The sequence below is a fragment of the Heterodontus francisci genome, chromosome 27 (assembly GCF_036365525.1).
Source record: "Heterodontus francisci isolate sHetFra1 chromosome 27, sHetFra1.hap1, whole genome shotgun sequence".
In the NCBI taxonomy this organism is placed as follows: domain Eukaryota; kingdom Metazoa; phylum Chordata; class Chondrichthyes; order Heterodontiformes; family Heterodontidae; genus Heterodontus; species Heterodontus francisci.
Window position 1 is genome coordinate 58,967,675 of NC_090397.1, and position 15,270 is coordinate 58,982,944.

The 15,270-nt window shown below is 53.7% G+C and overlaps 1 protein-coding gene across 4 annotated transcripts in view; it reads right to left on the bottom strand.

Moving 5' to 3' along the window:
• Nucleotides 1–15,270, bottom strand: part of exoc4 (exocyst complex component 4) — a 606,100-nt gene that overhangs the window by 435,568 nt on the left and 155,262 nt on the right. The window lies entirely within an intron of this gene.

The following is a 15,270-nucleotide window of genomic DNA, read 5'->3' on the forward strand; positions in this document are numbered from 1 at the left end:
TTTATGAGGAATATGAATATGAGAAAGAGGAAAAGGTTAAGCACATCCCATATACATGATATACACAGTACATATTCTCATGAATAAAATTTTGTTACAGTCTTAAATTGTTACTGATTAGTTACCTTTAACTGATGGATACCAGGGAGTGACTATCAGGCAGCAGCACAAGAGACTAAGATGATCAATACCAGGGTTGTCCAACATACGGCCCACCGAAGGTTTGCATGCAGCCCGTGGATGTAAACTGTACCCAGGCTGTTCCTCATCCTCTCCAGGGATGTGTGTCAGGAGGTGAGAAATTTCCCATTGTCGTCTTCTTGCAGACAGTCTTTTTAAAAAAAAAAATCACAAGTACGTTTCACAGCTGACAGCTGCTGACAGCGGGAACAGCCGTTTCCCAACTTGGGGCAGATTTGGGGTTTTCCGGCAGGCTTTTAAAAACCCCCAGATCTGCCCGAAGTTGGGAAATGGCTGCCCCGATGTCAGCAGCTGTCAGCTGTGAAACGTACTTGTGATTTTTAAAAAAACTGACCAATCAGCATTCCTGCTCTGTGCAATTGTCAGAGAGAAAGTGGGGGGGGGAGGCAGAGAGAGAGAGAGAGCGAGAAAAAGAGAGAGCGAGGGGAGGCAAGGGGGGAGAAAGAGAGAGAGAGAGCGAGGGGAGACCGGGGGGGGGAGAAAGAGAGCGAGGGGAGACAGGGAGAGAGAGACAGGGAGAGAGAGACAGGGAGAGAGAGACAGGGAGAGAGAGACAGGGAGAGAGAGACAGGGAGAGAGAGACAGGGAGAGAGAGACAGGGGAGAGAGAGACAGGGAGAGAGAGACAGGGAGAGAGAGACAGGGAGAGAGAGACAGGGAGAGAGAGACAGGGAGAGAGAGACAGGGAGAGAGAGACAGGGAGAGAGAGACAGGGAGAGAGAGACAGGGAGAGAGAGACAGGGAGAGAGAGACAGGGAGAGAGAGACAGGGAGAGAGGAGACAGGGAGAGAGAGACAGGGAGAGAGAGAGCGAGGGGAGGCAGGGAGAGAGAGAGCGAGGGAGGCAGGGAGAGAGAGAGAGCGAGGGGAGGCAGGGAGAGAGAGAGAGAGAGGGGAGGCAGGGAGAGAGAGGGGAGGCAGGGAGAGAGAGAGCGAGGGGAGGCAGGGAGAGAGAGCGCGAGGGGAGGCAGGGAGAGAGAGAGAGCGAGGGGAGGCAGGGAGAGAGAGAGCGAGGGAGGCAGGGAGAGAGAGAGCGAGGGGAGGCAGGGAGAGAGAGAGCGAGGGGAGGCAGGGAGAGAGAGAGCGAGGGAGGCAGGGAGAGAGAGAGCGAGGGGAGGCAGGGAGAGAGAGAGCGAGGGGAGGCAGGGAGAGAGAGAGCGAGGGGAGGCAGGGAGAGAGAGAGAGAGGGGAGGCAGGGAGAGAGAGAGAGAGAGGGGAGGCAGGGAGAGAGAGAGAGAGAGGGGAGGCAGGGAGAGAGAGAGAGAGAGGGGAGGCAGGGAGAGAGAGAGAGAGAGGGGAGGCAGGGAGAGAGAGAGAGAGAGGGGAGGCAGGGAGAGAGAGAGAGAGAGGGGAGGCAGGGAGAGAGAGAGAGAGAGGGGAGGCAGGGAGAGAGAGAGAGAGAGGGGAGGCAGGGAGAGAGAGAGAGAGAGGGGAGGCAGGGAGAGAGAGAGAGAGAGGGGAGGCAGGGAGAGAGAGAGAGAGAGGGGAGGCAGGGAGAGAGAGAGAGAGAGGGGAGGCAGGGAGAGAGAGAGAGAGAGAGGGGAGGCAGGGAGAGAGAGAGAGAGAGAGGGGAGGCAGGGAGAGAGAGAGAGAGAGAGGGGAGGCAGGGAGAGAGAGAGAGCGAGGGGAGGCAGGGAGAGAGAGAGAGAGAGGGGAGGCAGGGAGAGAGAGAGAGAGAGAGGGGAGGCAGGGAGAGAGAGAGCGCGAGGGGAGGCAGGGAGAGAGAGAGCGCGAGGGGAGGCAGGGAGAGAGAGAGCGAGGGGAGGCAGGGAGAGAGAGACAGAGAGAGCGAGGGGAGGCAGGGAGAGAGAGACAGAGAGAGCGAGGGGAGGCAGGGAGAGAGAGACAGAGAGAGCGAGGGGAGGCAGGGGGGGAGAAAGAGAGAGAGAGAGCGAGGGGAGACGGGGGGGAGAGAGAGAGCGAGGGGAGGCAGGGAGAGAGAGAGCGCGAGGGGAGGCAGGGAGAGAGAGAGCGAGGGGAGGCAGGGAGAGAGAGACAGAGAGAGCGAGGGGAGGCAGGGAGAGAGAGACAGAGAGAGCGAGGGGAGGCAGGGAGAGAGAGAGAGAGAGCGAGGGGAGGCAGGGGGGGAGAAAGAGAGAGAGAGAGCGAGGGGAGACGGGGGGGAGAGAGAGAGCGAGGGGAGACAGTGGGAGAGAGAGAGCGAGGGGAGGCAGGGAGAGAGAGACAGAGAGAGCGAGGGGAGACGGGGGGGGGGGAGAGAGAGAGCGAGGGGAGACAGTGGGAGAGAGAGAGCGAGGGGAGGCAGGGAGAGAGTGAGCGAGGGGAGGCAGGGAGAGAGAGAGCGAGGGGAGGCAGGGAGAGAGAGAGCGAGGGGAGGCAGGGAGAGAGAGAGCGAGGGGAGGCAGGGAGAGAGAGAGCGAGGGGAGGCAGGGAGAGAGAGAGCGAGGGGAGGCAGGGAGAGAGAGAGCGAGGGGAGGCAGGGAGAGAGAGAGCGAGGGGAGGCAGGGAGAGAGAGAGCGAGGGGAGGCAGGGAGAGAGAGAGCGAGGGGAGGCAGGGAGAGAGAGAGCGAGGGGAGGCAGGGAGAGAGAGAGCGAGGGGAGGCAGGGAGAGAGAGAGCGAGGGGAGGCAGGGAGAGAGAGAGCGAGGGGAGGCAGGGAGAGAGAGAGCGAGGGGAGGCAGGGAGAGAGAGAGCGAGGGGAGGCAGGGAGAGAGAGAGCGAGGGGAGGCAGGGAGAGAGAGAGCGAGGGGAGGCAGGGAGAGAGAGAGCGAGGGGAGGCAGGGAGAGAGAGAGCGAGGGGAGGCAGGGAGAGAGAGAGCGAGGGGAGGCAGGGAGAGAGAGAGCGAGGGGAGGCAGGGAGAGAGAGAGCGAGGGGAGGCAGGGAGAGAGAGAGCGTGGGGAGGCAGGGAGAGAGAGAGCGAGGGGAGGCAGGGAGAGAGAGAGCGAGGGGAGGCAGGGAGAGAGAGAGCGTGGGGAGGCAGGGAGAGAGAGAGCGAGGGGAGGCAGGGAGAGAGAGAGCGAGGGGAGGCAGGGAGAGAGAGAGCGAGGGGAGGCAGGGAGAGAGAGAGCGAGGGGAGGCAGGGAGAGAGAGAGCGAGGGGAGGCAGGGAGAGAGAGAGCGAGGGGAGGCAGGGAGAGAGAGAGCGAGGGGAGGCAGGGAGAGAGAGAGCGAGGGGAGGCAGGGAGAGAGAGAGCGAGGGGAGGCAGGGAGAGAGAGAGCGAGGGGAGGCAGGGAGAGAGAGAGCGAGGGGAGGCAGGGAGAGAGAGAGCGAGGGGAGGCAGGGAGAGAGAGAGCGAGGGGAAGCAGGGAGAGAGAGAGCGAGGGGAAGCAGGGAGAGAGAGAGCGAGGGGAAGCAGGGAGAGAGAGAGCGAGGGGAGGCAGGGAGAGAGAGAGCGAGGGGAGGCAGGGAGAGAGAGAGCGAGGGGAGGCAGGGAGAGAGAGAGCGAGGGGAGGCAGGGAGAGAGAGAGCGAGGGGAGGCAGGGAGAGAGAGAGCGCGAGGGGAGGCAGGGAGAGAGAGAGCGCGAGGGGAGGCAGGGAGAGAGAGAGCGCGAGGGGAGAGGCAGGGAGAGAGAGACGGGGGGGGGGCAGAGAGAGTGAGACGGGGGGGGGGCAGAGAGAGTGAGACGGGGGGGGGCAGAGAGAGTGAGACGGGGGGGGGCAGAGAGAGTGAGACGGGGGGGGGCAGAGAGAGTGAGACGGGGGGGGGCAGAGAGAGTGAGACGGGGGGGGGGGCAGAGAGAGTGAGACGGGGGGGGGGCAGAGAGAGTGAGACGGGGGGGGGGCAGAGAGAGTGAGACGGGGGGGGGCAGAGAGAGTGAGACGGGGGGGGGGCAGAGAGTGAGACGGGGGGGGGGCAGAGAGTGAGACGGGGGGGGGGGGCAGAGAGTGAGACGGGGGGGGGGGGCAGAGAGTGAGACGGGGGGGGGCAGAGAGTGAGACGGGGGGGGGGGGGCAGAGCGTGAGACGGGGGGGGGGGCAGAGCGTGAGACGGGGGAGGGGGCAGAGAGAGTGAGACGGGGGGGGCAGAGAGAGTGAGACGGGGGGGGGCAGAGAGAGTGAGACGGGGGGGGGCAGAGAGAGTGAGACGGGGGGCAGAGAGAGTGAGACGGGGGGGGGGCAGAGAGAGTGAGACGGGGGGGGTGGGCAGAGAGAGTGAGACGGGGGGGGTGGGCAGAGAGAGTGGGGGGGGGCAGAGAGAGTGAGACGGGGGGGGCAGAGAGAGTGAGAAGGGGGGGCAGAGAGAGTGAGAAGGGGGGGCAGAGAGTGAGACGGGGGGGCAGAGAGTGAGACGGGGGGGCAGAGAGTGAGACGGGGGGGCAGAGAGTGAGACGGGGGGGCAGAGAGTGAGACGGGGGGGCAGAGAGTGTGAGACGGGGGGGGCAGAGAGAGTGAGAAGGGGGGGCAGAGAGAGTGAGAAGGGGGGGCAGAGAGTGAGACGGGGGGGCAGAGAGTGAGACGGGGGGGCAGAGAGTGAGACGGGGGGGCAGAGAGTGAGACGGGGGGGCAGAGAGTGAGACGGGGGGGGCAGAGAGTGTGAGACGGGGGGGCAGAGAGTGTGAGACGGGGGGGCAGAGAGTGTGAGACGGGGGGGGCAGAGAGTGTGAGACGGGGGGGGCAGAGTGTGAGACGGGGGGGCAGAGAGTGTGAGACGGGGGGGCAGAGAGTGTGAGACGGGGGGGCAGAGAGTGTGAGACGGGGGGGCAGAGAGTGTGAGACGGGGGGGCAGAGAGTGTGAGACGGGGGGGCAGAGAGTGTGAGACGGGGGGGCAGAGAGTGTGAGACGGGGGGGCAGAGAGTGTGAGACGGGGGGGGCAGAGAGTGTGAGACGGGGGGGCAGAGAGTGTGAGACGGGGGGGGCAGAGAGTGTGAGACGGGGGGGGCAGAGAGTGTGAGACGGGGGGGGCAGAGAGTGTGAGACGGGGGGGGCAGAGAGTGTGAGACGGGGGGGGCAGAGAGTGTGAGACGGGGGGGGCAGAGAGTGTGAGACGGGGGGGGCAGAGAGTGTGAGACGGGGGGGGCAGAGAGTGTGAGACGGGGGGGGGCAGAGAGTGTGAGACGGGGGGGGGCAGAGAGTGTGAGACGGGGGGGGGGCAGAGAGTGTGAGACGGGGGGGGGCAGAGAGTGTGAGTCGGGGGGGGCAGAGTGTGTGAGACGGGGGGGGCAGAGTGTGTGAGACGGGGGGGCAGAGTGTGTGAGACGGGGGGGGCAGAGTGTGTGAGACGGGGGGGGCAGAGTGTGTGAGACGGGGGGGGCAGAGTGTGTGAGACGGGGGGGGCAGAGTGTGTGAGACGGGGGGGGCAGAGTGTGTGAGACGGGGGGGGGGGGGGCAGAGAGTGTGAGACCGGGGGGGGGGCAGAGAGAGTGAGACGGGGGGGGGGGGGGCAGAGAGAGTGAGACGGGGGGGGGGGCAGAGAGAGTGAGACGGTGGGGGGGGGCAGAGAGAGTGAGACGGGGGGGGGGGGGCAGAGAGAGTGAGACGGGGGGGGGGGGCAGAGAGAGTGAGACGGGGGGGGGGGGCAGAGAGAGTGAGACGGGGGGGGGGGGGGCAGAGAGAGTGAGACGGGGGGGGGGGGGGGCAGAGAGAGTGAGACGGGGGGGGGGGGGGCAGAGAGAGTGAGACGGGGGGGGGGCAGAGTGAGACGGGGGGGACAGAGAGAGTGAGACGGAGGGGGGCAGAGAGAGAGTGAGACGGGGGGCCAGAGAGAGAGTGAGACGGGGGGCCAGAGAGAGTGAGACGGGGGGGGGGGGCAGAGAGAGTGAGACGGGGGGGGGGGGCAGAGAGAGTGAGACGGGGGGGGGGGGGGCAGAGAGAGTGAGACGGGGGGGGGGGCAGAGAGAGTGAGACGGGGGGGGGGGGCAGAGAGAGTGAGACGGGGGGGGGGCAGAGAGAGTGAGACGGGGGGGGGGCAGAGAGAGTGAGACGGGGGGGCAGAGAGAGTGAGACGGGGGGGGGCAGAGAGAGTGAGACGGGGGGGGGCAGAGAGAGTGAGACGGGGGGGGGCAGAGAGAGTGAGACGGGGGGGGGGGCACAGAGAGAGAGACGGGGGGGGGGGCACAGAGAGAGAGACGGGGGGGCCAGAGAGAGAGAGAGAGACGGGGAGCCAGAGAGAGAGAGAGAGACGGGGAGCCAGAGAGAGAGAGAGAGACGGGGGGCCAGAGAGAGAGAGAGAGAGACGGGGGGCCAGAGAGAGAGAGAGAGAGACGGGGGGCCAGAGAGAGAGAGAGACGGGGGGCCAGAGAGAGAGAGAGAGACACGGGGGGCCAGAGAGAGAGAGAGAGACACGGGGGGCCAGAGAGAGAGAGAGACACGGGGGGCCAGAGAGAGAGAGAGAGACAGGGGGCCAGAGAGAGAGAGAGAGACGGGGGGCCAGAGAGAGAGAGAGAGACGGGGGGCCAGAGAGAGAGAGAGACGGGGGGCCAGAGAAAGAGAGACAGGGGGGCAGAGAGAGAGAGACAGGGGGGCAGAGAGAGAGAGACAGGGGGGCAGAGAGAGACAGACAGGGGGGCAGAGAGAGACAGACAGGGGGGCAGAGAGAGACAGACAGGGGGGCAGAGAGAGAGAGACAGGGGGGCAGAGAGAGAGAGACAGGGGGGCAGAGAGAGAGAGACAGGGGGGCAGAGAGAGAGACGGGAGAGAGAGAGAGAGAGAGAGAGACAGGGGGGCAGAGAGAGAGACGGGAGAGAGAGAGAGAGAGAGAGACAGGGGGGCAGAGAGAGAGACGGGAGAGAGAGAGAGAGAGAGACAGGGGGGCAGAGAGAGAGACGGGAGAGAGAGAGAGAGTGATCAAGGTCACTCCTGACAGGACGATATCTATCTGTAATCAAAGTGATTACTGACAACGCAGCCGGCAGCTTACGTTATCTGACTGCGCCAATCTGCCAGGACTGGTTGGCGCATGCGCAGATGATGTCAACGTAACGCGGGCAGATTGTGCGAGGATCCGGGACGCAGAGAGCAGGGGTGGGGTGGGAGGGGGTCTGGGGAGCGAGTAGAGAGCGGGTGCAGGTAGAGCGCGACCGAAGACCTTGCTGGTGGCGGGTGCGCTCTCTTTCGCCACGCCGCAGATCCCGACCCCCGCCACCAGCCTGCTCGCTCCCTCCCCGGCCCGCTCCGTCACAGCCCCCGGCCCGCACACTCCCTCCCCTTCCCGGTCCGCTCGCTCCCTCCCCTCCCTGGCCTGCTTGCTCCCTCCCCTCCGGCCATTGTGTGCTGCCATGTGTTTAGGTTGCCATCGTGTGATTATTTGAGCAGCTCCATCTTTAATCCTGGCAACTGCCTGACGTCGCAGACTGTGACATTTTAGTGGCATAAGGCTGCATTTGCACATGTGCCATTGCAGCGCCACCTAGTGGTGGCGGTGTCAGCAAACGCAGCCATCTGTAATACTCTGAATATCGACAAGTGTGCGGGCAAACTTTGACTACTTGTGCAAGCAAAAAATGCCAGGTTTCTCACTAAATCAGTGCCCAACATAGTGACCAGAAAGTAATTCAATAAATTAGTCTTCTCATTTAAAGCTTCTTCACAAAAAGGGCAGCACAGTGGTGCAGTGGTTAGCACCACAGCCTCACAGCTCCAGGGACCCGGGTTCAATTCTGGGTACTGCCCGTGCGGAGTTTGCAAGTTCTCCCTGTGACCGCGTGGGTTTTCGCCAGGTGCTCCGTTTTCCTCCCACCGCCAAAGACTTGCAGGTGATAGGTAAATTGGCCATTATAAATTGCCCCTAGTGTAGGTAGGTGGTAGAGAATATGGGATTACTGTCGGGTTAGTATAAATGGGTGGTTGTTGGTCAGCACAGACTCGTTGGCCGAAGGGCCTGTTTCAGTGCTGTATCTCTAAATAATAAAAAGAAATAATAAAATCATAATCAAAATAAAAAAAAAAAATAATAAAAATGTACATTTGTTGCTGGTTTGATTAATAGTAATATAAACTTTAATGCCTTCATCTTTCCGAAATTGTCTTACCGGCCTCCAGCATTTACAAAAATTGTAATGTGGCTTGAAAAGTTTGGACAACTCTGATTTATACAGAAAGCAACACATTCTAGGGAGTGGTTACAAGCAGTAGTCTAAATGAGGTGATCAGACAGCATTTTAAATCACAAGAGTGAAGCTGGAATCAGACTACAGTGTTAAAACCTTTTCAATTATCCTTGATACCAGCTGCAGCAAACCTTGCAAATGATATCAAAGGTAATAGAGAAGGTTTTTATAAGTACATCAAGAAAGGGAGAGGAGGTGGGCCCAAAAAAACAGATTTAAAGAATAACAATTGTGGGAGATAAGGGCACAGGAGATCTGCGAAATGAATATTGAACTCAGACTATCTAAACAGAAAAGGAAGGTACAAGACCAAAGATAATCGTAAGACAACAAACAGGAGGGAAAAAAAAAACTGTGATTGATAAAATAATCGGACTAACACCAAACAAATGGTACAAGCTGTGTCCACCAAGGGATATTAAAACAAGATGAGGAACTTAGGGATGCCTTTGTTACAATCTTCCAATGTTAATGGAGTTGTGAATAGTTCTGGAAGAACACAAAAAATAGTAAATGTTACACCACCATTCAAAAAGGAGGAAGGAACATAACCAAATAACTACAGGGCTGTAAATTTATCAACAGTGGTAAAATTGCTAGAATCCATTATCAGGGACAGGGTAAGTGAAAAACCAACCTGATTATGAAGAATCAACATGGTTTTACAAAAGATGTCATGTCTCGCTAACCTAAATAAACTTCTTGAAGTGTCACAGAGGCGGTGGACTGAAGAAAATCAATGGATATCATCCATTGGGATTTTGAAGGAATTGGATTGTTATTTGAAATAGAAGAATGTGCAGGGCTACGGGGAGAAGGCAGGGGAATGGCACTAGGTAAATTGCTCTTTCGGAGAGCCAGCATAGACACGACGGACTAAATGGCCTCCTTCTGTGCTCTAACAATTCTGTGATTCTGTGTTTGATAATGACAAGAGATTGCTATCTAAAAATTAGGCAAATGGATTTGGAAGCAACCTCATTGGTCAGGTATGAGAAGGCTACGAGGCTAAAATAGCTTAATTCCTGGATTGAAGGACAGGAGTAAATGCAATCCTCCATCAATGCCATCTATTCACTTAACATACAAGTGACCTGGATTTAGGAATAAAAAAGGAATATAGCCAAGTTGGCAAATGATCCTAAGCTGGAAAATAATTGTGAAGGAGAGCAAAAAATATTTTATACATTAAGCAAGTGGTCAGGCCAATGGCATGCAATTTAATGTAACATAGTGTGAAGAGGTACACTTTGTATGTTTGACTGAAAGACGGGAAGGCTTGATAAACAATGGGATTTTGGGATTCAAATAGAGAGGACATACATTTCCCACATATGGGGTGGAATTTTACCAGCCCTCCAACATTGGCCCACCACGGCCCCTGATGCTGGGAAGGCCCTGCCGCTTTTTACCAGTGGCGGCGAGGCCTTGGTGCGCCCCACCCCCCCGCGCCGCTCGGCGGTGAAGCCTTCATCTGACTATGCAAATGATATTACAATTAAAGAATAATGAACTAGCTGGTAGCGACAGCCACCTCATGCCGATATTCTGGCATAATGCCTGTGCCTTCAGAACTCCATTCGGAGTTCCAAGGCATGACCCTGGTGGGGAGGGGAGAGGAGTGAAATTTTCAGGGCGGGGGGGGGGGGGTGGAAAACAGGGAAAAATTAATCCATTGGCTGAGGGGATGGTGGGAAAGGGTTGAAGGGCAGAGTTACAAAGGTCGAGGGGCAAAGTTGGTGATTAGGAAGAGGTTTTCTGCTGTGTAAATAACATTAAATGGCCATTTGGGGTGGGAGAAGGGCCTTGATCTGTTAATAACGTTTTAAATTTTAATTTGCCCACGATGTGACTTTCAAAACCTAAACTACCGGTCAGGGCTTGAAGCCCTTTAAAAATGGCAAAGGTGCCAGACGCCAGTGACGAGGCGGCCGCCCCCTTTACCTCATCGGGGACGGTCGCTCCACCCCCTCTATTTAAATTAGCCCCCTTGCAGGGGTTCAGCGACAGGCGATCCGCGCAGGCAGAACGTCAACTTCAAAGCGGGCCGCCGCTAATTGCGGCGCACTCATAAAATTCAGGCTCATATTGAGGCACAAGACAATGAAGGGAATTGCCTCTAGTATGAGAATCCAGAACATATTTTTACAATTCAAGTAAAATCTATTAGAAGTGAATCCAGAAAAAGCTTTGCACATAAGGTTGAAAGAAGTGCAACACATTGTCCCAGAATTAACGGAGATGCTTAAATGCATCAGCCACAGTAGTATCATAGAGTCAAAGGTTATGGGTTCAAGTCCCATTCCAGAGATAGTTGATTCTATACTTTTCTTGATAGTTGGCATCTCTGACAGTGCAGCAGCCCCTCAGTACTGCACTGAAGTGTCCACCTACCTGGTGCATTTCACATCTCCATAGTTGAACTTGAACCCATAACCTTCTGACTGGGAGGCAAATGTGGTACCAACTGATCTAAGGCTGACAACTCCTGTACTTCTCAACTGGTACCGTTTCATGCTATATTAAATTAAATTGCAAACCACTAGCCTGACCACTATGCAATTTGTTTTGCTCTCTTTCACAATTCCTATTATTTTCCAACTTAGAATCATTTGGTAGCACAAGTTGGAGCACTAACACAGCTAAAACAAACCTTGCATTTATAGCACCTCATCAGTTTTCCCTCAAACGTTTCAAAGTGAATTGCTCTGAAGTGTAGTCATTCTCATTATGTGGCCAATGAATTGAAATTCCAAGAAATATGATATGCAATAGGACTTAATATAATAAAATTAGTCTCGGGAAAACAAATGTGACTTGGATTCCATTTTAGCGCAGAAGTGTTAACTTCCAAAGTCATTTAATTAACTTCCTCAAAATTATCATATTACTCAGAGTCCAATCCAGCAGATTGTAGGATTTTTTTTTATTCATTCATGGGATGTGGGAGTCACTAGCTAGGCCAACATTTATTGCCCATCCCTAATTGCCCTTGAGAAGGTGGCGGTGAACTGCCTTCTTTTATTTATTTTTTTATTTTATTATTTTTTATTTAGAGATACAGCACTGAAACAGGCCCTTCAGCCCACCGAGTCTGTGCCAACCATCAACCACCCATTTATACTAATCCTACACTAATTCCATATACCTACCACATCCCCACCTGTCCCTATATTTCCCTACCACCTACCTATACTAGGGGCAATTTTTATAATGGCCAATTTACCTATCAACCTGCAAGTCTTTGGCATGTGGAAGGAAACCGGAACACCCGGAGAAAACCCACGCAGACACAGGGAGAACTTGCAAACTCCACACAGGCAGTACCCAGAATTGAACCCGGGTCGCTGGAGCCGAGAGGCTGCGGTGCTAACCATTGCGCCACTGTGCCGCCCTACACACTTGAACCACTGCAGTCCTTGGGGTGTAGGTACACCCACAGCTTTTGGCAGTTACAACAAAAAGAGACAATTTTACAGGATTAACTGATTTTGAAAAGTACAAAATTTCAGATTTATTGAAATGTTGAGCTTTCTCGAAATTCACTTAATTTTTCCCTCTTTAACTTTGTATAGATTCACAAACCTAGGTTAAAATTTCCATCCCTTGGGTACACCTATCCAATAAGCAAAGCAAGCTTTTGATACTGACATTAAAAAAGTGATGGGGTTTAATCAAGGCTGTCTTACTCTGCAATCTAACTGTCACTCTGCTGCAAGTGTCAGGACTTAAATTCAAACCTGCAGGTACGTCAAAACCATATCCCATCGCGCAAATTTATTTATCAATCCTGAAATTAACTTTTCGTGATGAGGCTGTTACAACTATGTTTCAAGCTTTTGACTTATCGCTGCACCCCAAAAAAGCAAAAACAATACCAAATTAAACCACAAAATCAAGATCACTCCTGCCCCCACGAGCTATGATGTCGTCCAGAGAGAATAAAATACTAGTCAAGGCACTTTCATATTTTTTGTTTAAATAAAAACAAATCTACCAACAATTAGTCTCACCAACTAATGCCATCACTACATAGAGATAGACTGATAAAACTCATTCCTCGATTGTAGTGCTGTCTTGTTTTGTACATTAAAATTGTGATTAAACAGTCAATTTTCAGAGTGTCTCGGAAGTCATTCTGCAGGCAAGTTTATTTTAAAAAAAAACATGTTATTATGCTAAAGCTGAGTGCTGAATATTACCCAGTACATATTTTATGATCATCAAATTGTAGAGAAAAAGTGTCACCTAAATTTATATTGAAATTATAACATTATAATTTCTTGATCTTTTCTGAGCAGGGTGAAGAGGTTTTTTGTGTTCATGTAGGCAAAGACATTGGGGAACAGTTTGAAGTGCCCACATTTTGCACACAATGGCTAGAATTCTCCCCCCCCCCCCCCCCAATGAGTGGGCTAGAGCCAGGGTCAGGGGTGTAAAATAGAGTGCGCACCAATCCCGTCGCCAACCTGCCCATGGCAACCAGTAGCAGGTGAGGCTGAAAACAGCCGACCGCCACAGACCAATTGAGGCCCATAAGTAGCCAATTAATTGTCACTTAAGGGCCGCCTCCTGCCGCTACCAGTATATTCCCAGCAGTGGCTGGGCACTTCGCCACCTGGGGAGGTCGCCAATGGTGGGGGAGGGGTCTCCTGATGAGGCACCCTATACCTCACGGAGGGCCTCCCTCAGCAGTACATTGCCTCCATTGGACCATCTCCCCCCGCCTTCTCATTGGCTCCCCTGCCACCCCCGCCTTGCGGGGGCCCAGCCAATTGCCCCCAGCGAGGCCACACCCTTACCTCCATTCCAGGGCCTGCTTCATCTGGCTGGTCCTGGCGGGGTGCAGTCCCAGCAGTGGCCACTGCTCCCAGTGGCGCTGCTGGGTCTGAGGAGCTGCGGGTCTTCTGATTGGCCAGCAGTTCTTAGAGGCGGGACTTCCTGCTTCAGAGGGGCTAAAGTCCCAACCGAGGCCAATTAAGGGCCTGGGCCACATAAAATTGCTTTGTGGCTTCCAGGCCTGGCGAAGGTGGGCTCCTCCTGGCTTTTCAGCCAGTAGGCGGGGCCTCCACTACAAGGTAAAATTTCAGCCAATGTTAATGCAAAAGATTCCCAGATTTTATACAGGAACAAGCAGGTGAAAGTTCCCTATCATGTATGCTAATATATCTGAACTGTTTAAGTAATGTTGAAGGATAAATATCATAGAATCATGCAGTGCAAAAGGAGGCCAATTAGCCCATCGTGTCCGTGCCGATTCCTTGCAAGAGAAACTCAGCTAGTCTCATACTCCTGCCTTTTCCCCTGGCCCTGAAAATGTTTTCTGTTCCAATAATTATCCAATTCTCTTCTGAAGGCCTCGACTTAATCTACCTCCACCACACTCTCTTTCCAGATCCTAACCACTCGCTGCGTAAATATGTTTTTCCTCATGTCGCTATTCTTTCTTTTGCCAATTACCTTAAATCAGTGTCCTCTGGTTCTGGATTCTTCTGCCAATTGGAACAGATTAGACAGGGAGAAAACCTGTCCAGACCCTTCATGAATTTGAACACTTCTATCAAATCTCTTTTTAATCTTTTCTTCTCCAAAGAGAACAGCCACAGCTTCTCCAATCTATCCATGTTGTTCCTCATCCCTGGAACCACTCTCGTGAATCTTTTCTGCACCCTCTCTCATGCCTTCACATCCTTCCTAAAGTGTGGTGTGCAGAACTGGACACAATATCCCAGTTGAGGCCGAACCAGTGTTTTATACCGGTTTATAATAACCTCCTTGATTTTGTACTCCATGTCCCTATTTATAAAGCCCAGGATCCCATATGCTTTATTAACCACTTTCTCAACCTGCTCTGCTACCTTAATGATTTGTATACATATACTCCCAGGTCCCTCTGTTCCAGCACCCCCTTTAGAATTGTACCCTTTAATCTCGATTGCCTCTCTTCATTCTTCCTACCAAAATGAATCACTTCACAATTCTCTGCATTAAATTTCATCTGCCACTTGTCCGCTCAATCCACCATCTTGTCTATGTCTTCTTGAAGTTTATCATTATCCTCCTCAGTTAACAATATTTCCAAAAGCAAAATACTGTAGATGCTGAAAATCTGAAACAAAAAACAGAAAATGCTGGAAATACTCAGCAGGTCAGGCAGGATCTATGGAGAGAAAAAAAAAGAGTTAACATTTCAGGTCTGCGTGACCTTTCATCAGAACTCTGTTCAGGTCACATCGACCTGAAGCTTCAATCCTGTTTTTTTTTCTCCACAGATGCTGCCTGACCTGTTGACTATTTCCAGCATTATGTTTTTGTCACAGTATTTCCAAGTTTTGTGTCATAAGCAAATCTTGAAACTGTGTCCTGTACACCCAAGTCTTCACATGTTATGAGAGGCTTTTTTTTTAAAGATATGTTTTTAAGGCCTCACATTTAAATTGTGGAAATGGTTTCATCTGGAAACCTGAAGAAATTTTTTTTTCCACTGGAGTCATTGAAAGGACACTTGACTGAAAATACTTACCGGAAGCATCAAGGCTAAAAACAACCTCCAATGGAGATCACCCACCTTAAGATAAATAAACAGGAACCTTGGACTAAGGGGAGATGTTTATAGAGAAGCCACATGTCAAGGTTTATGGAGGTCAGGAGGTTGACTTTCTGTTTTGGGCTTTGGATTGTTTTCAGTTCAGTTGGGGTGTGAACAATTTTGAAGATAGTTAGTGTTTTGCCTGCCAAGGAAAAAGACACCCCCAGCTCATCTGTCCTGCACCTCTCTAAGAGATCCTGAGAAGTTCAGTGTCAGCTCTCCTTTCCTCCTGTCTTTGGAAAATCCCTGCGATTCAAGTGCTTGCTGGCTGAAACCCCTGATGCCACATTTCTCCTGGAAAGCCTACCAGACGATTTCTCAACATCTCCAGAACGAACTGCTTCTAAAAAGATCTCAGTGACCCAACTCCGTATACCCGGATACCAGACCAAATGGGACAACTGCCTTCCTTCCATACCTTCTCTTGTTTCTTCAAGAATTAGCAAGTATTTGGCCAAAGTATTCTTTTTTTTAA